The sequence below is a fragment of the Enhydra lutris genome, unplaced genomic scaffold (assembly GCF_002288905.1).
Source record: "Enhydra lutris kenyoni isolate GAN:26980312 unplaced genomic scaffold, ASM228890v2 scaffoldscaffold78, whole genome shotgun sequence".
NCBI classification, from domain to species: domain Eukaryota; kingdom Metazoa; phylum Chordata; class Mammalia; order Carnivora; family Mustelidae; genus Enhydra; species Enhydra lutris.
In genome coordinates, this window is record NW_019154162.1 from 4,316,848 (window position 1) to 4,340,570 (window position 23,723).

The window sequence follows — 23,723 nt, forward strand, 5'->3', positions numbered from 1 at the left end:
TATATAAATATATATATATAAAAAAATATATATATAATATATATATATAAATAATATATATATAATATATATAAATATATATTATATATATATACACACAAAAAAAATTAAAAATTAAATCAAGAAGAATAAAGGTCGGGGCGCCTGGGTGGCTCAGTAGTTAAGTGTCTGCCTTTGGCTCAGGTCATGATCCCAGAGTCCTGGGATAGAGCCCACACTGGGCTCCCTGCTTGGTGGGAAGCCTGCTTCTCCCTCTCTCACTCCCCCATTCCCCGTGCTTGTGTTCCTTCTCTAGCTGTCAGGTAAAGAGACAAAATCTTTAGAAAATAAAAAATTAAAAATTCCCTTAAAAAAAAAAAGAAGAATAAAGGCATACCCCAATAATGAATGCAAACAAAGTCAAACTAATCAAAACTAATAAAACCAGGGGAGCCTGGGTGGCTTAATGAGTTAAGTATCTGTCTTTGGCTTAGGTCACGATCTCAAGATCCTGGCTGAGCCCTGCATGGGGATCTGCATGCACTTAGCAGAGAGACTACTTGTCCCTCTCACCCTGCCCCTACCCTCCTTTCCTCTGCTTATGTGCACGCTCTCTCTCAGATAAATAAAATCATTAAAAAAAAAAAATCAGGGGCGCCTGGGTGGCTCGGTGGGTTGAGGCCTCTGCCTTCATCTCGGGTCATGATCCCGGGGTCCTGGGATCGAGCCCCGCGTCGGGCTCTGCTCGGCGGGGAGCCTGCTTCCCTTCCTCTCTCTGCCTGCCTGTGGTCTCTGTCAAATAAATAAATAAAATCTTAAAAAAATAATAAAATAAAAAATAAATCAAACTGACCAAGTAGAAAAAAAGTGTTATGGGGAACCTGGATGGCTCAGTCAGTTAAGCGTCTGCCTTCTGCTCAGGTCATAAGCCCTGCATCGGGCTCCCTGCTCAGAAGAGAGTCTTCTTCTCTCTCTCCCTCTACCCCTCCCCCCTGCTCACTCTCTCAAATAAATAAATAAATAAATAATTTTTTTTTTTTTTAAGTGTTACTTTAAGTAACTCTGAACACAGTTCCCTACCTGTTCATCTTTAGTAGGATACATTCTAAGGAAAATGAGGACTGAAATCACCTATACTCAGTAGGGCTGCTAGTAATAGTACTGGCACTGTAAATTTGACTCTACTTTCTTTGTTGGAAATCCAATAATAATGTTAACTGTGATCTGAATTTCAAATAATATGAAAAAAACATGCCAGTATGAGGTGGGTGGGAGAGGGCGCCTGGGTGGCTCAGTCAGTTAGGCCTCCAGATCTTGATTTCAGTTCAGCTCATGATCTGAGGGTAAGGAGACTGAGGCCCATACTGCACTCCACACCCAGCTTAAGATTCTTTCAGGGTGCCTGGGTGGCTCAGTCACTTAAGAGTCTGCCTTCGGGGAATGCCTGGGTGGCTCAGTCCGTTAAGTGCCTGCCTGTGGCCCGGGTCATGATCCCAGGGTTGTGGGATCAAGTCCCGCCTCAGGCTCCCTGCTTGGTGGGAAGCCTACTTCTCCCTCTGCCTGCTTGTGCTCTCTCTCTCTCTCTCTGATAAAGGAATAAATTAAAAAAAAAGAGTGTGCTTCAGCTCAAGTTGTGATCTCAGGGTCCTGGGATCAAGCCTGGCTTCAGGCTCTCTGCTCAGCAGGGAGTCTGCTTCTCCCTTTCCCTCTATGCATGCATAGCTCTCTCTCTAATAAAAAAATCTTAAAAAAAAAAAAAAAAAAAAAGATTCCCTCTCTCTCCCTCTGCCCCTTGCCCCTGTTCACACACACAGCTCACTCTCTCTCTCTCCCGGTCTCTTACCTCTCTTAAAAATAAATAAATAAAAATACAATACCAATGTAGGGGAGGGGCACTTGACTAGCTCAGTCAGTGGTGCATGCAATTCTTGATCTCTGGGTTGTAAGCTTGAACCCCATGTTAGATGTATAAATTACTTAAAACTAAAATCTTAAAAAATAATTAAATAAAAAAAGAGGGGCACCTGTGTGGTGCAGCTGCTTAAGCGTCCAACTCCTGGTTGTGGCTCACTGAGATCTCAAAGTCATGGGATCCAGCCCCACGTTGGGCTCCATGCAAAGCGCAGAGTCTGCTGAAGTTTCTCTCCCTCTGCTCCTCCCCACCTGGCACACACTCTTTCTCTCTCATTAAATAAATAAATAAATAAATAAATCTCCTCTAAAAAAAATAAGTTAAATTAAAATAAAACGCCAATAGGGGCACGTGGGTGGCTCAGTGGGTTAAGCCTCTGCCTTCGGCTCAGGTCATGATCTCAGGGTCCTGGGATCGAGCCCCACATCAGGCTCTCTGCTCAACAGGGAGCCTGCTTCCTCCTCTCTCTCCGCCTCCTTCTCTGCCTACCTGTGATCTCTGTCTGTCAAATAAATAAAAAAATAAATAAAATCTTTGCAAAAAAATAAACACCAATATAAACTGATGATTTTTGAAAACACATTTCCTAATTTTGTCTACTGAAGATTCTAACTGCATAACAATACTAGAAAAAGTAAAATCTGTTGAGTATGTAATAATATCCTCCAAAATAAGAGAAAACAAAACTAGTGGCCTTTACTCTTAAAAATGTCAGTTATGGGGATGCCTGGGTGGCTCAGTTGGTTAAGCCTCTGCCTTCAGCTCAGGTCATGATCCCAGGATCCTGGGATCAAGTCCTGCATCCTTGCTCAGCAGGGAGCCTGCTTCTCCCTCTGCCTGCTCTTCATGCTTGCGCTCTCTCCTGCTCTCTCTGACAAATAAATAACATCTTTAAAAAAAAAAAGTCAGTCATGAAACGAAAAAAGGCCAAATAACTGGTCCTGATTAAAGACTAAAGAGATATGAGGGATCCCTTATTGGCTTGTAAGTTAACCCTCTGGTTTTGGCTCAGGTCATGATTCCAGTATCCTGGGATCAAGCCCCGTATGGGGCTCTCTGCTGAGTGAAGAGCCTGCTTCTTCCTCTCCCTCTGCCTGCCGCTACCCCTGCATGTGCTCTTTTCTCAAATAAATTAATAAAATATATATTTTTTTAAATCTAGAGGGACACCTGGGTGGCTCAGTCACTTAAACATCAGCCTTTGGCTCAGGTCATGATCCCATGGTCCTGGGATAGAGCCCTGCTTGGTGGGAAGCCTGCTTCTCCCTCTCCCACTCCTCCCACTGGTGTTCCCTCTCTCACTGTCTCTCTCTCTGTCAAATAAATAAATAAAATCTTTTTTTAAAAATGTAGATTAAATCCTGAATTTTTTTTTAAAGGCACAAAATCTCTGAAGGACATTGCTCAGACAACTGGAGAAATCTGAAGCCTAATATAAGATACTGCATCAATGTTAAGCATGTAGAATTTGTTAACACAGTGGGTATTTAAGAGAATGGTATTTTGGGACGCCTGGATGGCTCGCTCAGTCGGTTAAGCATCTGACTCAGGAGGAGCTTGATTAAATTTGGGCCAAGTATGTTTGACACAGACACTTCACAGGTGATGATAGGGAGTTCTTAACTCAGGTCTTGACCTCAAGGTCATGAGTTCAAGCCCCACACTGGGCTTTTAAAAAAAAAAGAGAGAAAATGATGTTTTTAGGGGAAAAGGTGCATAACATCTGTGAATGGCATGGGAGAAAACAGGAATGAAGGGAAGGAGAGAAAAGCAAATGTGACAAAATGTTAATAAGTGAATAGTGATGAAAACTATATTGGAGTTTTTTGTACTTTCATTGAATACTCTGTAAATCTGTATTTATTTCAAAATTTAAGGGGTTTTTTTTTGTTTGTTTTTTACGATTTTACTTACTTATTTGACAGAGGGAGAGAGAGCACAAGCAGGGGAAGCAGCAGGCAGAAGGGTAGAAGCAGGCTCCCTGCTGATAGGAAGCCAGACAAGGGTTTCAATCCCAAGACACTGGGATCATGACCTGAGCTGAAGGCAGAAGCTTAACGACTGAACCATGCTGGCGCCCCTCAAAATTTAAAGGTTTTGGGCACTTGGGTGGCTCAATCAGTTAAGGGTCTGCCTTCAACTCAAGTCATGATCCCAGGGTTTTGGGATGGAGTCCCGCATTGGGCTCCCTGCTCATCGGGGAGTCTACTACTCCCTCTGCCCCGCTGCCACACTTGTGCTCTCTCTCTCCCCCAAAAATAAATAAATAAAATCTTTAAATTATTAAAAAGAAAAAAACCTAAAAGTTTAAAACATGAAAAGGGGGAAGCTCTTTTTTTTTTTTTTAAGATTTTATTTATTTGTCAGAGAGATAGAGAGAGTACAGGCAGGCAGAGTGGCAGGCAGAGGGAGAAGCAGGCTCCCCGAGGAACAAGGAGCCCGATGTGGGACCCGATCCCAGGACGCTGGGAGCATGACCTGAGCCGAAGGCAGCAGCTTAACGAACTGAGCCACCCAGGCATCCTGGGGGAAGCTCTTTTTTACAGAAAACAGCTATTAAGTGTAAACAACAGAGTTAGAAAACCCCAATGAAATAAATGACAAGGCCAACAATAATCAACCATTAGGTGAAAGGGGAAAGTGTACTTTTCCAATGAAGAAATCTGGTGGACACCACACGAAACAAGGAAACTTAACATGGTAAACAATGGGGCAAACTAAACTAAAACTAACCCTACTTATGGATCCTCAATAGGAGAAGAACCAGACATTCTGTTGTTCCTGAGGTAAGGCAACATAAATTATATACCATCACCTATGAAGTATCTGTGCCAAACATATCTGACCCAAATTTAATAAAGCCTCTCTAGACTTAACTTCCACCTTACAGGAATTTAAGAAACAAATTAAATGACATTTTAAGCATTCAATCAGAAAGTTCTAAATGTGGAACATTCTTTAAAAAGTCAATGCCGGGGTGCCTGGGTGGCTCAGTGGGTTGAGCCTCTGCCTTCGGCTCAGGTCGCGATCTCAGGGTCCTAGGGTCGAGCCCCACATCGGACTCTCTGCTCAGGCGGGAGCCTGTTTCCCCCTCTCTCTGCTTGCCTCTCTGCCTACTTGTGACCTCTCCCTCTGTCAAATAAATAGATAAAATTTTAAAAAATAATAAAATAAAATAAATAAAATAAAAAGTCAATGCCAGGGGCACATGGGTGGCTCAGTCAGTTAAGCGGCTGCCTTTAGCTCAGCTCATGATCCCATGGTCCTGGGACTGAGCCCCGCATAGGCTTCCTGCTCACAGAGGAGCCTACTTCTCCCTCTCAGCTCATGCTCACTCACTCTCTCTCTCTCTCAAACAATTAAATGAAATCTCTTAAAAAAAAAAAAAAAAGACAGAAAGAAAAGAAATAAATAATAAAAATTAAAAAATAAGAAGTCAGAAAAAAAAAATAAGAAGTCAGTGCCAGATACTTAATGCTAATTGCCTTAGTCATAATAATGGTACTGTGTTTTTAATATTACCTTAGGTAGAGTCTGGTTTGAAATAAAAATGTATCAAGTGTAGAAGAATGGCATTATTTTAAAGAGATGCATCCTGAGGTATTTAGGGGACAAACAGTATGATAAATGTAATTTTTTTAAGTTGGTTTTTTTTTTCTTTTTTTTACTTATTTATTTGACAGACAGAGATCACAAGCAGGCAGAGAAGCAGGTTCCCCGCTGAGCAGAGAGCCCGATGCAGGGCTTGATCCCAGGACCCTGGGATCGTGACCTGAGTAAAAGGCAGAGGCTTTAACCCACTGAGCCACACAGGTGCCCCTGCAAATTTTTTTTTTTAAGATTCTATTTAATTTACTTGACAAAGAGAGAGAGGGAGATCACAAGAAGGCAGAGAGGCAGGCAGAGAGAGAGAGGGGGAAGCAGACTCTCTGCTGAGCAGAGAGCCCGATGCAGGGCTTGATCCCAGGACCCTAAGATCATGACCTGAGCCAAAGGCAGAGCCTTAAGCCACTGAGCCACCCAGGCGCCCCTGATATATGCAATTTAATTTCAATTGACTGTTGAGAGGGGAGTGAAAGAGGGCTAAAGAAGAATAGTTAAATGTTAATAACAGGTAAATCGAAATGGAAGGTAATACGTGTTCATTCTCTCAACTTTTCTGGATGTTTACAATTTCCCATAATATACAAAGATGGGGGAAAATTTATCAGAATATTCCACATACAAAAAAGGGGAAACTGCTCCTTAAAAGTATCTTACTAAATGGGACAGTGAATGAGCAGGTGCCCATAACAAACTCAGCCAGTACTTACCGTCCAAGGACCTGCTCAAAATGGGTAAGACATAGTGCCAAATACTACAGGACACAAAGTAACAGAAGGCAGTCACACAGACCCTAGGTTAACTGGAGAGAGGAGTTATAAAGTCACTGAAGACCTCATTAATAGGATAAGATTTACCTGGATTTTGAGGAATGGATAGGATACAAATGGTCTGAGAGTGGGGAGGCAAGCCAAGAGGTCTTAAGTAAAGGCCAAGGAGCAGAAATAAACCAGATCTGTGTGAAAACGAATCCCAGTAGTCATGAGGAAAATTTTCACAGAAAACTCTATCTATGCCTAGGCTTTATAAATACAAAAATATAAAGCAATAAAGCATCTGCCTTCAAAGAGTTCACAAAGGAGTGGAGAAGATACACAATCAAAATACATCAAGTAGATATGCACAAAATGCTTTAATAACAGAGAAAAGAAACAGTTTAGCAGAGGAATGAGACTGTAAGTCTTTAACAAAGATATGAGTTAAACTTTAAAAACTGAAAAGGAGGGACGCCTGGGTGGCTCAGTTGGTTAAGCAGCTGCCTTCGGCTCAGGTCATGATCCCAGAGTCCTGGGATCGAGTCCCACATCGGGCTCCTTGCTCGGCGGGGAGCCTGCTTCTCCCTCTGCCTCTGCCTGCCATTCTGTCTGCCTGTGCTCGCTCTCTCTCCCTCTCTCTCTCTGACAAATAAATAAATAAAATCTAAAAAAATAAAATAAATAAATAAGTAAATAAATAAACTGAAAAGGAGGAGGGGAGGCAAAATAGGTAAAGGGGGTCAAAGGTAGAAACTTCCAGTTATAAAAAAAATCAATCATGGGGATGTAAGGTACAACATCGTGACTATAGTTAATAATACTATATTGCATATATGAAAGATGCTGAGTAGATCTTAAGTTACCACAAGAAAAAAATTGGTGGGGCACCCGGGTAGCTGAGCGGGTTAAAGCCTCTGCCTTCAGCTCAGGTCATGATCCCAGAATCCTGGGATCGAGCCCTGCATTGGGCTCTCTGCTCAGCAGGGAGCCTGCTTCCTCCTGTCTCTCTGCCTGTCTCTCTGCCTACTTGTGATCTCTGTCTCTGTCAAATAAATAAATAAAATCTTAAAAAAAAAAGATATAAACTACACTAATTGATCATTTTACAATATATACAAATTGTATCTATTTTACAATATATACAAATATATATACAATATACAATATATATAAATATTACAATATATACAAATGCCTCGAACTGATATCATGTTACATTTCAATTATACCTCAAAAAAAAAAACCCTGAAAAATGAATTAGCCAATTAAATTCAAGTCACAGAAAGAAAAAATGCCAAAATTTAATAAATGCTTACTATGTTATCACTTTCTTTCACCTATGAAATCCTATTACAATAATTACCATTTTTACATATAAGGAAACTGAAGTTCAGAGTTTAATTAACTGACCCAATATAAAAAAGCTGGCTAGGGGAGACTGGGTGGCTCAGGTCATAATCCCAGGGCTCTGGGGTCAAGCCCCTTGCAGGGTTCCCTGCTCAGTGGGGAGCCTGCTTCTCCCTCTCCCTCTGCTGCTCTCCCTGCTTGAGCTCACACGAGCTCTCTCCCTCTAGTGAATAAATAAATTAAATTAAAAAAAAAAAAAAAAAAGGCTGGCTAGTGGTGAACCTGGCACTCAAACCTAAGCCTGTCTACTGCTGAAAGCCATCCCCTTTCCAATACTAACCAGGCTCTGAGAATTTATAAGCACTTAAATTATGCATATAAGGTACAATACAAACATTATGAAGTCAGTCCTCCAACAGAAAATACTACATAAAATGTTCAAGGACCAGAAAGGAAGAGAGTAATGCAGGTAAGACTTTTCCAACATACTTAAGAGTTTCTGTGTCTAAGACCAACGTTAATGTAAGTCTTTTGCAATGGGGACAGAAATGTTATCAACCAGAGTGTATTCACGGAGAAAAGGTTTTAACTTACGTCACTGTCAAAGACAAAGATCAAGTATCTTTCAGCATTAAAACTATGGTCTGGCAACTTACTTGTCACACAACACATCATAGCAACAGAGAAACTTTCACCATTCCACACACAGACACACACAAATCCAGATATAAGACCTCTCACAAGTAAAAGTTTCAACAAACAGGGGCGCCTGGGAGGCTCAGTGGGTTAAGCCTCTGCCTTCAGCTCAGGTTGTGATCTCAGGGTTTGGGGATGGAGCCCTGCATCAGGCTCTCTGCTCAGCAGGGAGCCTGCCTCCCCCACTCTCTCTTTGCCTGACTCTCTGCCTACTTGTGGGGTCTCTCTCTCTCTAATAAATAAAATCTTTAAAAAAAGAAATGTTTCAACAAATAAAATCTTGGAATAATGTTTGACAGAAAATTAAGGAAAATCCAGAATTTTACAACAAATCTGAAATGCGTAAACAAGTGTTAAGTTTATGAATTTAAGTAAATTTACTTTGGTAATGAAGATTTCTAATCTGCAGACTACAAATACTTTATCTAAAAACAGTTGCAAAGGTCCTAATTTTTTGCTAAGCAATCTCAAAAGGACTCCGTATGTATATTTGTAAGTGAAAGACTTTCACTAGTATTTCTGTCAATATATAGGTTGTAGTTTTAAAGCTTTACTATGGGGGTACCTGGATAGCTCAGCAAGTTAAGCTTCTGCCTTCCACTCCCTGCTCACTGGGGAGTGAGCTTCTCCCTCTACCCCCCACCCCCACTTCGTGCACTCTCTCTCTCAAATAAATAAAATCTAGCCTCTGCCTTCAGCTCAGGTCATGATCCCAGGGTCCTGGGATCAAGCCCCGCATCCGGCTCTCTGCTCAGCGGGGAGCCTGCTTCCTCCTCTCTCTCTGCCTGCCTCTCTGCCTACTTGTGATCTGTCAAATAAATGAATAAAATTTAAAAAAAAAAAAAAAAAGTCAGGGACGCCTGGTGGCTCAGTGGGTTAAAGCCTCTGCCTTTGGCTTGGGTCATGACCTCAGGGTCCTGGGATCGAGCCCAACATCAAGCCCTCTGCTCAGCAGGGAGCCTGCTTCCTCCTCTCTCTCTGCCTGCTTCTCTGCCTACTTGTGATCTCTGTCAAATAACTAAATAAAATTTAAAAAAAAGTCAAATAAATAAAATCTTTAGAAAGAAAGCAAGCATGCTTTATTATGACCTTACTTCCTTATTCAGAAATACGAAACAGTCTGAATGTGGGCAATAAATAACATGTTTTCCCAAAGTAATGTGAAAAATGTGGACACTACTTAGCAAAGAGAACTATGAATAAGCACCTTAAGTGGTTAGTAAAAGTGTAATTAAAGCCGTAGGTCAAGATACAACTGAGATGGCAAAATCTGACCTTTTAATATTTTTCACCAAAGAATGCAAGTTAAGTCATCAGCATCATAGATAGGAATTTATTTGTAACTAACTCATTGTGATATAAGGCCAACTTCCTACCAATACTCTTACCACTAGTACAGAAAGATAAAATTTTTCTGTAAATTCCAATAAAATATGCTAAATATGTAACTTCAAACCTCTGCACAAACTCAAATCGATACAGTATTTCATCTTTTAGGCAAAGAGACCATTAAAAAGGGCAAAAAGTTGGGGCGCCTGGGTGGCTCAGTGGGTTAAAGCCTCTGCCTTCGGCTTGGATCATGATCCCAGGGTCCTGGAATCAAGCCCCACATCGGGCTCTCTGCTCAGTGGGGAGCCTGCTTCCTCCTCTCTCTCTCTGCCTGCCTCTCTGCCTACTTGTGATCTCTGTCTGTCAAATAAATAAATAAAATCTTTAAAAAAAAAGGGGGGGGAGCAAAAAGTATCTTATGGTGATTAAAAATGGATGTCAGATGCAATTAAGATTAGGAAAAGAAAAATGCCACCATGGGAACAATTAATATGGTTCCTTTTAACTAAGTCTCTAAAAGTTTTGTTTGAATTAAATAGACCTGCCACCGCACCACGCTCACAGGTAAAATATACTGCACGCCCCAGATTTCCAGAGCGTACTTAAAAGTCAACTCAGCGCTCTCAAGAGGTATTCCCCGGGCTTTTTTGTTCATACTCGAACGTCTTCCTAAGTTCCTGAACAGTTAACGTAACGTCATATGTGCATAAATTACTTGAAAACATTGACAGGCTTTCTACAAGTAACTTTTATGATCTGATTTAAATTGATCCAATTACGGAATTCCCTATAGACCAACCTTCCTCTTTCCACGGAAGGGCCACTAACCACAAGGGTTACAACAACCTAGTATCAATATTTATTTTCTTTTCTAAAAAAAAAAAAATAAAGTTTTCTAAGATCCTAAAATATCTGGTTATCAGAAAGCAATTTAAAACCGGAGATGTGGAGGGAGTTGTTGAAGGGACACTGACAGGTAGCATGATCTAAAGCAAACAAAACAGAAATGTAACTTTTCCAAAGGAGGAGGGTTTTTGCTTGTCAAACTGTGGACTCATCCCTGTTAAAAACACCAATTTCAAGCCACGATAATATCAAGGCTAAACCTCCCGCTGTTTCACAGATTTCGCAATCACTTCCCGAGACCCCTTGAACCAACCAAAGCCACGTACCATTCAACTCTCGGCTCAACCCCTTCCACTCCCGCCCCAAATGTTTAACGCGTTTCCCTTCTCCAAACTTTACGTCTTATCCGTGGCCTACACTACCTACGTCTTCTTGTCGCCACCGGTTCCCAGTCAGGAGCCTTAGTCCTACCCTGCCCTCCTTCCCCGCTCTGCCTCAAGCCTCCAGCTCCCTCCCCTAAAGCTCGAACTAGCCTCAATAGGCCCTCCCGACGACGATCGTCCTCGTTCTCCCAACCTGTCCCCAGGCGCCCCTCCAGGCCCCCAAAGCACGCAACGGCCGAGCTTGAAAATGGCGGAAAGTGCCGCCGCCTGCTGCAGGCGAAGGGTCCCGTGCCGCCGCTGCACTCACCCTCCGGCGCTGAGCAGAGCTCCTAATGAATCGTGTGCGAAGGGTTTGTCTTCACTGTCGAGAACGTCTCTCCCGCCTGGCCTTTTCCCTCCACCCGTCTCAATCCCTCTCTTCCAAAGGAGCAGCCGCCATCTTCCCCTACGAGCCACCGACCGCACGCCCTGGCGTCATCACGCACCGTCGGTCGTTATACGTCATGCGCGCCTGGCTCTTAGCTCCGTCGGCCTCAATCTGCGCAGGGGCTTAGGTGAGGGGCGGGACTCGGCCAGATACCCCAAGCCGCCTGAGGAAGAGCTTCCTTTGTTCCCGCTGAGAGGAAATCCGCGCAGCAGGTTGGAGGCCAGGACGGTTTGTCGTGCTTTCTTCACACTGTGACCTAAACTTAATGCTCTCAGAAACACCCCCGTTTTAAAGTTTGAATAAGAAATTTGCTCAGGTGGGGCGCCTGGGTGGCTCAGTGGGTTAAGCCTCTGCCTTCGGCTCAGGTCATGATCTCAGGGTCTTGGGATCCAGCCCCACATCGGGCTCTCTTCTCAGTGGGGAGCCTGCTTCCCCTGCTCTCTCTGCCTGTCTCTCGGCCTACCTGTGATCTCTCTCTCTCTCTGTCAAATAAATAAAAATAAAATCTTAAAAACGAAAAATTTGCTGAGGGGGTGCCTGGGTGGCTCTGGCTGGTTGAGCGGCTGCCTTCAGTTCGGACCATGACCCGATCCGGGTTGTCCTGGGATGGACCCCCGCCTGGGGCTCCCTGCTCAGCGGGAACCGGCATTTCCCTTTCCTTCTGCCTGCCGCTCTGCCCGCTTGTGCTTCTGTCAAATAAATAAGTAGATTATAGAAATTTCTTCCGGGTTGATGCGGCACTTACAGTATGTGGCCAAGACACCTCCCCCCCACCCCCCAACAATGAAATTGTGGGCAAGGCACTTGGCTTTGCCGAGTCTATGAAATTGAGGCCTGACCGTATTTTGAGCTTTTATTTTTGGGGTTTTTTGTTTTGTTTTGTTTTCGTATTTTGAGCTTTTAAATGAAAGCACCCAGCTTAGTCAAGCACGAAGTTGCTTACATTACTTTTTTTTTTTTTTAAGATTTTATTTATTTATTTGACAGAGATCACAAGTAGGCCGAGAGGCAGGCGAGGGGGCGGGGACGGGGAACAGGCTACCGGCTGAGCAGAGAGCCACCCAGGCGCCAGTTGCTTACGTTACTTGATGCAAATCGCGCCGGTAGGTTATCTCCTTTCCTCTCAGTCAGACCAGGTTGTAAAAACTGTACCCAGTAGTACAGCCACTTTGGAAAACTGTTTAACAGTGCTTGTCAGAGCTAAGTCTTACTCACCCTGCGACCCAGCAATTCCCTCCAAATGGAATGAGTGCATACATCTACCCACGGCTTGTACAAGAGTATTCGTGGGGTGCCTGGGTAGCTCAGTGGGTTAAAGCCTCTGCCTTCAGCTCAGGTCATGATCTCAGGGCCCTGGAATCAAGCCCCGAATCAGGCTCTTTGCTCGGCGGAGAGCCTGCTTCCCTTCCTTTCTCTGCCTGCCTCTCTGCCTACCTCTCTGCCTACTTGTGATCTGTCTGTCAAATAAATAAATAAAATATTTTTTTTTTTAAAGAGTGTTCATGACAGTGGTTTTTTTTTTTTAAAGATTTTATTTATTTATTTGACAGACAGAGATCACAAGTAGGCAGAGAGGCAGGCAGAGAGAGAGAGAGAGGAGGATGCGGAACTCGATCCCAGGACCCTGAGATCATGACCTGAGCCGAAGGCAGAGGCTTAACCCACTGAGCCACCCAGGTGGCCCTCATAGCAGCTTTGATCAGAGTAATCAATCACTGGTAACCCAAATCAGTAGTTGTGCCAGTAAATGAATTGTATTGTGGTTCTACAGTGAACTACTACCCACCCATGGGAAATAATGACTGAAAAAGACAACAATTTGGATGCATATCACAAACACTGTTGAGTTGGCTCAAAAAAGAACACTAAATGATCCCATTTATATGAAGTTTAGAATACAACTTCCAAACAAGTGGTCTTCTAACTTCTGGGAAATAATATGGCAATATGAATCAAGAATCTTAAAATATTGGGTCTCCTGGCTCCCTTTAGAGCATGCAACTCTTGATCTCTGGGTCATGAGTTTGAGCTCCACATTGGGCAAAGAGATGACTTAAAAAATAAAGTTTTAAAATGAAAGAGTTTTATAGGCAGATAGGAGTGAGAATAAGGAAGTTATACTAGACAAAAAGGTAGATTGTTATGGCAAAGTCACTTTGCTTTAGAAGATGGCAGGGGGTCTATCAGGCAAATTACCTAACTAGTACTGATTAGGTGATTTACTGATTGATTGGTGTAAGATCCCATTTCTGGGAGAACCCAAATTACAGTTACCTTAAGTCTTCTTTTGGTGATGTGGGGCTAAACATAAGTGACACCATTTTATGGTGGTCTTGTTTTTAACACCAGGATATGTGGGGGTATATATACCCCCCTAAAAGAATATGTAGAGGTGGGAGTGGGAGGAGCAGTGATGGGTGGTATGGAGGAATTCATAACTCAGTCAACAGACCACTCTTTAAGCATGAAGCAGTGCTGCCCTGCATTCCCTCTAACTTCCAGGTACAGAATAAACCAGTTCTCAAAAAAAAAAACCAAAAAAAAAAAACAAACAAAAAAAACAGTTCTCAAAAGAGAGTTCCTTGCAGAACAAGAGACAGACAATTCCAGCTCCACGTGGTTAGGCATAGGATAGGATGGCAGGAACTCTGAAGGAAAGTGGGATTCTCACAAGCTGAAGTGGGAGAATCGAGTCAGGAAGTGACCCTAAGCAGTCCACCCTTAAGTAGGGTTCTAAAGGTAGAAAAGAAAAGTGACAAGCAAATGGCCCGTTCCTAGATATTACAGCAACAAGTGGTAGGGAAGGCATTCAAGCATATTAAAGTGTCCCAGTCCTTGAATATTCTCAAGATGTGCTGCATTAGAGGATCAATCTAATAAATAAAAACTTTTCATACCTCTAATCTTGCAAGTCCTGCTGGGAAAATTGTTTTTTAAATTGACTAGGAGTTGGACTACAAGTATGCAAACAGTTACATTCTGTATTCTTTTTTTTTAAGATTTTATTTATTGGGGCACCTGGGTGGCTCAGTGGGTTAAGCCTCTGCCTTCAGCTCGGGTCATGATCTCAGGGTCCTGGGATCGAGCCCCACATCAGGCTCTCTGCTCAGCGGGAAGCCTGCTTCCCTCCTCTCTCTGCCTGCCTCTCTGCCTACTTGTGATTTCTCTCTCCGTCAAATAAATAAATAAAATCTTTTTAAAATTAAAAAAAGATTTTATTTATTTATTTGAGAGAGAGAGAGCATGAGCGGGATGAGGGGCATAGAGAGAAGCAGATTCCCTGCTGAGCAGGGAGTCCAATGTGGGGCTTGATCCCAGGACTCTGGGATTTTGACCTGAGCCGAAGGCAGATGCTTAACTGACTGAGCCACCCAGGTGCTCTATGTTCTGTGTTATATAGAATTTATACAAATGATCTTCTATCTCCAAAAAAAGTTAATAAAGAATAGAGACATCGAGGCACTTGGCTAGCTCTGTCATTAGAACAACAACTCTTGATGTTGGGACTGCGAGTTGGAGCCCCACATTGGGCAGAGAGCTTACTTTAAAAGAAGAGGGAGTTACCCAGGTGGCTCAGTCATTTAAGTGGCTGCCTTCAGCTCTGGTAATGGTCATGATCCTGGAGTCCTGGAATCCATCCATCTGCATCAAGCTCCATGCTGAGTGAGAAGCTTGCTTCTCCCTCTGCCCCTCCCCCTGTTGATGTTCTCTCTCTCTCTCAAAAAAATAAAATCCTTTTTTAAATTTTTTATTTATTTTTTATTTATTTACTTTAATTAAATTTAATATTTATTTATTTATTTATTTATTTGACACAGAGAGAGAGAGAGAGAGCACAGTAGGGGGAGCAGCAGGCAGAGAGAGAGAGGAAAAAGTAGCCTCCTCATTGAACAGGGAGCCCAGTGCAGGGCTCCATCCCAGTACCCTGGGATCATGACCTGAGCCAAAGGCAGATGCTTCACCACTTAAGCGACTGAGCCACCAAGCCAGCCACCCCCCACTTTTTTTAAGTTTCATTCATTTATTTGACAGAGAGAGGGAGTACAAACAAGGGAAGGGGCAGGCAGAGGGAGAGGGAAAAGCAGGCTCCTTGCTGAGCAAGGAGCCTGATGCGGGACTTGATCCCAGGACCCTGGGATCATGACCTGAGCCAAAGGCAAGATGCTTAACCGACTGAGCCACCCAGGTGCCCCAATAAATAAAATCTTTAAAAAAAAAAAAAAAAAAAGAGAAAGAGAGGCATAAAACTGTTGCAGACTGTTATGGATTAGAGACTTAGGGGAAAAAATCAACTGAGCAAAATTAAAGATCTAATTGGCTTTGTTAAGTAATTCATAAATCCTTCAGCATCCCATCCAGCAAAAGAAAGGAACTCCAAGGAGCTACACAAAAGGAAGGTTTTTAGGGGCTCCTGGGTGGCTCAGTGGGTTAAAGCCTCTGCCTTCGGCTCAGGTCAAGGTCTCGGGGTCCTGGAATCGAGGCCTGTGTTGGGCTCTCTGCTCAGCGGGGAGCTTGCTTCCCCCTCTTCTTTCTGCCTGCCTCCCTGCCTACTTGTGATCTCTCTGTCAAATAAATAAAATCTTTTTAAAAAATTTAAAATATTTAAAAATGAAGGTTTTTATAAGCAGAAATGGAGTGGGACAATTGGCAAAAGAAAAGTAAGAATCATTTCAGGTAAGGTCACCTCTTGAGAACGAGGTAGTCTTACTAGGTGAAATACCTCAACTTTGGAGAATGGAGAAGGCCAATGTGACAGTGTTGGGGAGGAAAATTTTCCTGTACCATTTAAAATTCTTTAAGCTAGTGTAAGAATAAAATTGACATGAGACAGATTAACAGGAAAAAAAGCCAAGTTAATTACATGTGCAGGGAAGCCCAATAACAAAATTCAGACCCAAGGAAATGACTAGGACAGGTAGTTTTTTATGTTTCTAGACAATGAGACAATAAATCTGTGAGCAATTAACAGGACAAAGAAAATTCTTCTTCATGAACTTCAGTAGGTAAGGAATTCTTTTATTTATTTTTATTATTTTTTTTTTAGGTGAGGAATTTTAAACAATGTTGGATAGCAAACTAGTAGAAAGTAACAGCATTATTTATATAGCCTTCTCAGGTCTAAATTCCATATCTCTGGAGATAAGGCTGTATCTTTACCTCCTGATACAGAGGATACCTTTCACATGGGAGATTTATCTCCTGTTTCCTGGAGACAAAGGAGCATCAGGAGACAAAGGAACATCAAAGTTCTTATTGAATTGGCTTTTTAAGTAATTTTATTTAAAATAATCAGCATAGGGACACCTGGTGGCTCAGTGGGTTGAAACCTCTGCCTTCAGCTCAGGTCATGATCCCAGGGTCCTGGGATCGAGCCCCATATCCGGCTCTCTGCTCAGCAGGGAGCCTGCCTCCCTTCCTGTCTCTCTGCCTACTTGTGATCTCTGTCAAATAAATAAATAGGGTCTCTAAAAATAAAATAAAATAATAAGCATACAGGACACCTGGCTGGCTCAGTTAAGCATCAACTCTTGATTTTGGTTCAAGTCATGATCTCAGGGTCATGAGATGGAGCCCCACATGGGGCTCCACGCTCAGGGGGAAATCTGCTTGTCCCTCTCCCTCTGCTCCTCCCCACCCTAATATATAGATAAAATCTATAAATAAATAAATAAATAAATAAATAGGGGTGCATGGGTGGCTTGATGGGTTAAGTGTCCCAAGTCTTCATTTGGGCTCAGGTCATGATCTCAGGGTTGTGAGATTGAGCCCTGGGCTCTTGAGCTCAACATAGAGTCCACTTGGGATTCTCCCTCTCCTTCTCCCTCTGCCCCTTTCCCCTGCTCACAAGCTATAAATAAATAAATAAATAATTGAAATAAATAAAACAATCGGTATGCCAAAGTAGCACATTTTGGCTGGCCTCTGCTGGGTCCTCATGCTATGATGGCCCACCTGGAGCCTCCCAGGCAGCGTCCTAGAATCTCCGTAGGAGTAGTGGTGACTAGCAGCCAGCATCCTCTTTGTGTCCTCCCGGCAAGAGGAAAGGGTCAGTTGGAGATGCAGTTTTCAACTCCCTGAGGCCATTTGGAGTTTGGTGAAACATGGGAAGAAGCAGCTCTTCACCTGAAAAATATCCTCTTTGCCTTAGTTGTGAATTTCTTTGTTGAGAAAGAAAATTACCATTATGTGACCGTACTAAGGAAAGGAGAGGTAGCTATGACTCATGACCCAGAACCAAAGATTACAGAGCCTTAAAAAAATGAAAGGTGTGAGCGCGTTCCCTGGGAAGAATTTTCTCCTCTGGACCAGCTTTTCTGGGCACTGCGTTGTTTAAAGGAACAAGGCTACAATCCATTTAAAGAAGACTTGGATCACCTGGTAGAACACAAAGGACATCATCTTTGGGGAACAAGAAGAGAACCTGATTTATTTTAAAAAGACAAAGTCTTGTTAGAGAATGAAAAATATCTACATTTATGAACAACTTTTTTTTTTTTAAGATTTTATTTATTTATCTGACAGAGAGATCACAAGTAGGCAGGGAGGCAGGAGAGGGAAAGAGGGAAGCAGGCTCCCCGCTGAGCAGAGAGTCTGATGTGGGGCTGGATCCCAGGATCCTGAGATCATGACCCAAGCCGAAGGCAGAGGCTTAACCCACTGAGCCATGCAGGTGCCCTGAACAACTCCCTTTTGTCTAAAAAGTTCCATATGAGTGTCAATTTATTTGATCTCTCTTAATATAGGCACTACCCTTTCAGGCAGTACTTGTGAAAAAATTTTTGTCATTATGTCATGAATTGCATTTCAGACTCAATGTGATAAATGGTGGTGATGTAGCAAAAAAAAAAAAAAACACACATTTTGGGTTGGCTTAACCTTGACCCCTACAACAGATTATGTCACTGGTACTGACCAGAGAATCCCTAACTGACCAAGTAAGACTACATTGCTGAAGGAAGTTGAAACTGCAATTAGGTTAGGGATTAAACCCTATGGCCTAACATAAGTGACTCCATTTTGGACCTGTGATTTTCTTTTTAACGAGACATACCACCCAAATGCAAAGTGTGCTCTTGTTTCGAACCTGAATTTAACAAACTGACTTAAAAAAAAAAAGAAAGAAAGAAAAATTTTTGGTAAAATGAGGACGTGAACATGGAATGGGTGGATATTACATGGCAGTAAAAAAATTGTTAAAATTTTTGGGGTGCCTGGGTGGCTCAGATGGTTAAGTGTACACCTTCAGGGGCGCCTGGGTGGCTCAGTGGGTTAAAGCCTCTGCCTTCGGCTCAGGTCATGATTCCAGGGTCCTGGGATCGAGCCCCACATCAGGCTCTCTGCTCACCAGGGAGCCTGCTTCCCTTCCTCTCTCTCTGCCTGCCTCTCTGCCTACTTGTGATCTCTGTGTGTCAAATAAATAAATAAAATCTCAAAAAAAAAGAAAAGTGTCTGCCTTCAGGTCATGATCTCCACATTCTAGGACTGAGCCCAACATCGGGCTCCCAGCTCAGCAGAGAGTCTGCTTCTCCCTCTCCTTCTTCCTCTCTACCTCTTTGTCTGTCTCTCTCTTAAATGAATAAATTAAAAAAAAAAAAATCTTTAAAACAGAATTGTTCAGTTTTTTACATGTAACTGATATTTGGTTAAAATTTTTAATTAATTTTTTTTGAGACAGCATGTGTGAGCTGGGCAGAAGGGGCAGAGGGAGAGAGAGAATCTTAAGCAGGTTCAACTTGGGGCTCGATCTCATGACCCTGACATCATGACCCAAACTAAAATCAAGAGTCAGACACTTAAATGACTGAGCCACCCGGGTACCCCTGATTAAATTTTAAAAATATTTTCTTATTAGTTACATTCTGAATTATTTGTGGGTTAAATGGTATATTAAATGATAGGATGGTATTTGCTTTAAAACATTCCAGCCAAGAACATCAGCAGAAATGGTTAATAAGGACATCCAAAAAAACTTCTTTGTAAAACAACACATTGGCAAAAATTTCTCAAAAATCAACCTTTTCAGTTTTTCAGAACTTGAGAAATTAGCTAAGGGTTTGCAACAATTTGAGGAATGCTTATTTTTTGTTTGTTTTACATGACTGAATATCCTTAAGGGGGAAAGGGAGGAAAGAGGGAGACAGATGACACAAGTTGGCTAAGTGATAGATAATTAGAGTTCATTATGCTATTCTGTTTTTGTATGTATTTGAAATTTTCTTTATTCCTTTTTTTAGAAAGATTTTATTTATTTAGAGAGAACACATGAGCTAGGGTAGGGGGGAGAAAGGCAAAGGGAGAGGGAGAGAAAGAATCCCAAACAGACTCCACACTGAGCTCAAAGCCTTACACAGGGCTCGACCTCACAACCCTGAGATCATGACCTGAGCCAAAATCAAGAAGCGGACACTTTTTTGGGTTTTTGTTTTTAAGATTTTATTTTTTTTTTTAAGATTTTTTTTTTATTTATTTGTCAGAGAGAGAGGGAGAGAGAGCGAGCACAGGCAGACAGAATGGCAGGCAGAGGCAGAGGGAGAAGCAGGCTCCCCGCCAAGCAAGGAGCCCAATGCGGGACTCGATCCCAGGACGCTGCGATCATGACCTGAGCCGAAGGCAGCTGCTTAACCAACTGAGCCACCCAGGCGTCCCTTATTTATTTATTTGACAGAGAAAGAGTGAGATAGGGAACACAGGCGGGGGAGTGAGAAGGGAAAAGCATGCTCCCCACTGAGCAGGGAGCTTGATGCAGGGCTGGATCCCAGGACCCTGGGATCATGACCTGAGCCGAAGGCAGATGTTTAACAACTGAGCCACCCAGGCACCCTGAAATTCTCTTTAAATAAAGGTTTAGGGATGCCTAGGTGGTCCAGTTGGTTAAGCGTCTGCCTTTAGCTCAGGTCATGATCCCAGGGTCTTGGGATCGAGTCCTGCATCAGGAGGGGAGCTGCTTCTCCCTCTGCCTGCCACTCCCTCTCCTTCAGACCCTCCCCCTTGCTCATGCTCCTGTACTCTTGTGTGCTCTCTCTCTTTCTCGAATAAATAAAAAAGCAATCTTCAGGGGCGCCTGGATGGCTCAGTGGGTTAAACCTCTGCCTTCTGCTCAGGTCATGATCTCAGGGTCCTGGGATCAAGCCCCACATCGGGCTCCCTGCTCAGCAGGGAGCCTGCTTCCCATCCCCCGCCTGCCTCTCTACCTACTTGTGATCTCTCTCTCTGTCAAATAAATAGATAAAAATCTTTTTTAAAAAATCTTTAAGGTGCACCTGGGTGGCTCAGTTGGTTAAGTGACTGCCTTCGGCTCAGGTCATGATCCTGGAGTCCCGGGATCGAGTCCCGCATCAGGCTCCCAGCTCCGTGAGGAGTCTGCTTCTCCCTCTGACCTTCTCCCCTCTCGTGCTCTCTCTCTCTCAAATAAATAAATAAATAATCCTAAAAAAAAAAAAACTTAAAAGGTTGAGTAATTGCCTCATTATTTTGGGGGGATTAATACATGCAAATGGCACCAAATTAAAGATACAAGGAGGAAAACAGTGAAAAGATGGTCATTCTCACACCATGACACCTCTCTAGACACAGCCACTCACCAAAAACTGTGCCTTTGCAAAGACACATATATGAAGACATTGTACACAAGATTTCTTTTCCTACAGAAATAAGATACTATACAAACTTATCTTGCTTCTCCTGTGGCAATATATCTTGACTCTTTTCCTTCTCAGTTCACATACAGATATAGCCTTCATCCTTTTATTTTTTTTTTAAGATTTTATTTATTTATTTGACAGAGGGAGGGAGATCACAAGTAGACAGAGAGGCAGGCAGAGAGAGAGAGAGAGAGAGAGGGAAGCAGGTTCCCTGCTGAGCAGAGAGCCCGATGCGGGACTCGATCCCAGGACCCTGAGATCATGACCCGAGCCGAAGGCAGCGGCTTAACCCACTGAGCCACCCAGGCGCCCATAGCCTTCATCCTTTTAATAGCCTCTTGGTTTTCTGTTGCATGGCTGAACAGTTTATTTAATTAATTTACTTAATGAGTGCTCTACTAATAGCACTTAGGTTACTTTTTTAAATTTATTTTTTTTTAAAGATTTTTTTTTTATTTATTTATTTGACAGAGATCACAATTAGGCAGAGAGGCAGGCAGAGAGAGAGAGAGGAGGAAGAAGGCTCCCCGCTGAGCAGAGAGCCCGATGTGGGGCTCGATCCCAGGACCCTGGGATCATGACCTGAGCTGAAGGCAGAGGCCTTAACCCACTGAGCCACCCAGGCGCCCCTTAAATTTATTTTTTTAAGTTTATTTATTAAGTAATTTCTAGCCCCAACATGGGGCTCAAACTCATGAACCGGAGATCAGGAGTTGCATGCTCTTCTAACTATGCCAGTCAGGCATTTCTGCTAATACAAATAACACTGCAATCACCATCACCGTATGTTCTTTCTTTTTTTTGAGTTTATTAATTTAAGTAATCTCTCCACCTAGCTAAAGTGTCTGAATTAAAAGACCGAAGAAAGTAATGCATACAGTTTCTTTAAATATACAGTTCTAATGCTTTCAGAAAAATTCATGTTAGAATACCGCATACAGGGGTGCCTGGGTGGCTTAGTGGTTAAAGCCTCTGCCTTCGGCTCAGGTCATGATCCCGGGGTCCTGGGATCGAGCCCTGCATCGGGCTCTCTGCTCGGCAGGGAGCCTACCTCCTCCTCTCTCTCTGCCTGCCTCTCTGCCTACTTGTGATCTGTCTGTCAAATAAATAAATAAAAATCTTTAAAAAAAAAAAAAAAAGAATACCGCATACACAGCTACAGATTTGGCCTACATAGCCTGCCAGGGGTTAAGAACACTGGCCCTCATGTCAATAGGCCTGAATCAGAGTGTTGATTCTACCACCCAGTGACTTGACACTGGCTTCTATTGCCTCCACTGCTGAAAAGAAGAAAAGAAAGAAAAAGAGATAACAGGCCAAAATGGAGTTGCTTATGCTAAGCCCCACATCAGCAAACCGAGACTTAACTATCTAAAGTAACTGCTATTTCAGCCTTTCCCAGGAATGTGACCTTTAACCAATCCATCAGAATTACCTAATCAGCACTGGTGAGGTCATCTACATAATAGACTAAATTCAGGGACCTCAGTCCTCATTCCAGGGTTTGTCCTTCACTTTGAACATACTCAAATACCTCTATTAAAACTTCATCCCATTTTGTGTCAATACTTTTCTATCACTAGGAATCCCATTAACCACAGAAATCTGTGTTCACATTTTTTCTGGAGTTTACATTTTATCTCATCTTATTTACTGACTGCGTAATACTGATTTTTCTGAGTTTCACGTTCTTCCTTGGTAAATGGAATAACATGGCTTAGTCTTCAAAATAAATTATAAATCTGACCACATATCTCCAGTGCTCTGAAAAGGTTCAGAATAAGCTTCTCCAAAAAGTGCCACTTAAGCATGCAGATTACTTTGAGCTGAAGTCAATCAAGGCCCAAAAGACTCAAGAAGATCTTTTTACCTCCCCTATAACTGTCTGAAATAATGAGATAGAGGGCATGGTTCAAGGAAGAGGACTATCACCAGGGATAACTGCAAACAATATGGGGTAGGCATGGTAAACTGTGGGGGAAGCTGGCAGGGCCTGGAGATTGAATTCCTCTGCATCCCACTGTCTCTGCAAAGACATCTTTCCATAAATTGTCTTCCTCCCCTTAGAAGTCCCAGACCCCTACGCTCTTCTTACTTTAGCACAGCATATAAGCCTCAATTGCCTGATGGTGGGCTTAATTTTTTTTAATTGGCTCTATGCCCAGTGTGGGGGTTTGAGCTCATGACCCTGAGATCAAGAGTGCGTGCTCTACGTGGCAGCACCCTGCCCCATGTGGATCTCATATTCTTATGGAGCTTCTGTACATGTGTAGTTAAATTTATTTTTCTCATTAATCTGTTTTATGTTAATTTAATTAATAGGCCAGCCAAAGGAATCTGGAAGTGTAAAGGAAAAAATTTTCTTCCCCTACAGTTATCATTCTAGTCCAGATATAGGCAGACTGTGCCTGCAGTCTAGTTAAAAAGTTTTACATTTTTAAAGGGTTAAAAAAAAAAAAGACTAGGGGCGCCTGGGTGGCTCAGTGGGTTAAGGTCTCTGCCTTCAGCTCGGGTCATGTTCCCAGGGTCCTGGGATCAAGCCCCGCGTCGGGCTCTCTGCTCGGCGGGGAGCCTGCTTCCTCCTCTCTCTCTGCCTGCTTCTCTGCCTACTTGTGATCTCTGTCTGCCAAATAAATAAATAAAATCTTAAAAAAAAAAAAAAGACTAAAAATATGACGGAAGACATACATGTAACCCACAAAGCCTGAAATACTCTCTCTCTACAGGAAGTTTGTTGGCCCTCGCTCTAGTCCAAGCCATGTTTGTGTGAACTTTTGCAATCACCTAACTGTTCTCCCCACTTCC

General features: G+C 42.8%; 1 protein-coding gene and 1 pseudogene across 4 annotated transcripts in view; one reads left to right on the forward strand and one right to left on the reverse strand.

The window, feature by feature from the left end:
- Window positions 1–11,316, reverse strand: part of LOC111160874 (WD repeat domain 33) — a 123,418-nt gene extending 112,102 nt beyond the window's left edge. For all 4 annotated transcript variants that reach the window (XM_022524262.1, XM_022524263.1, XM_022524261.1 and 1 more), the window contains exon 1: window positions 11,158–11,316. The gene's annotated coding sequence lies outside the window, so the exon portion shown is untranslated. The remainder of the gene's footprint in view (window positions 1–11,157) is intronic.
- A 5,845-nt stretch (window positions 11,317–17,161) lies between these two features.
- On the forward strand, window positions 17,162–17,712 carry LOC111160857 (annotated as a pseudogene).
- Window positions 17,713–23,723: the final 6,011 nt, after the last annotated feature.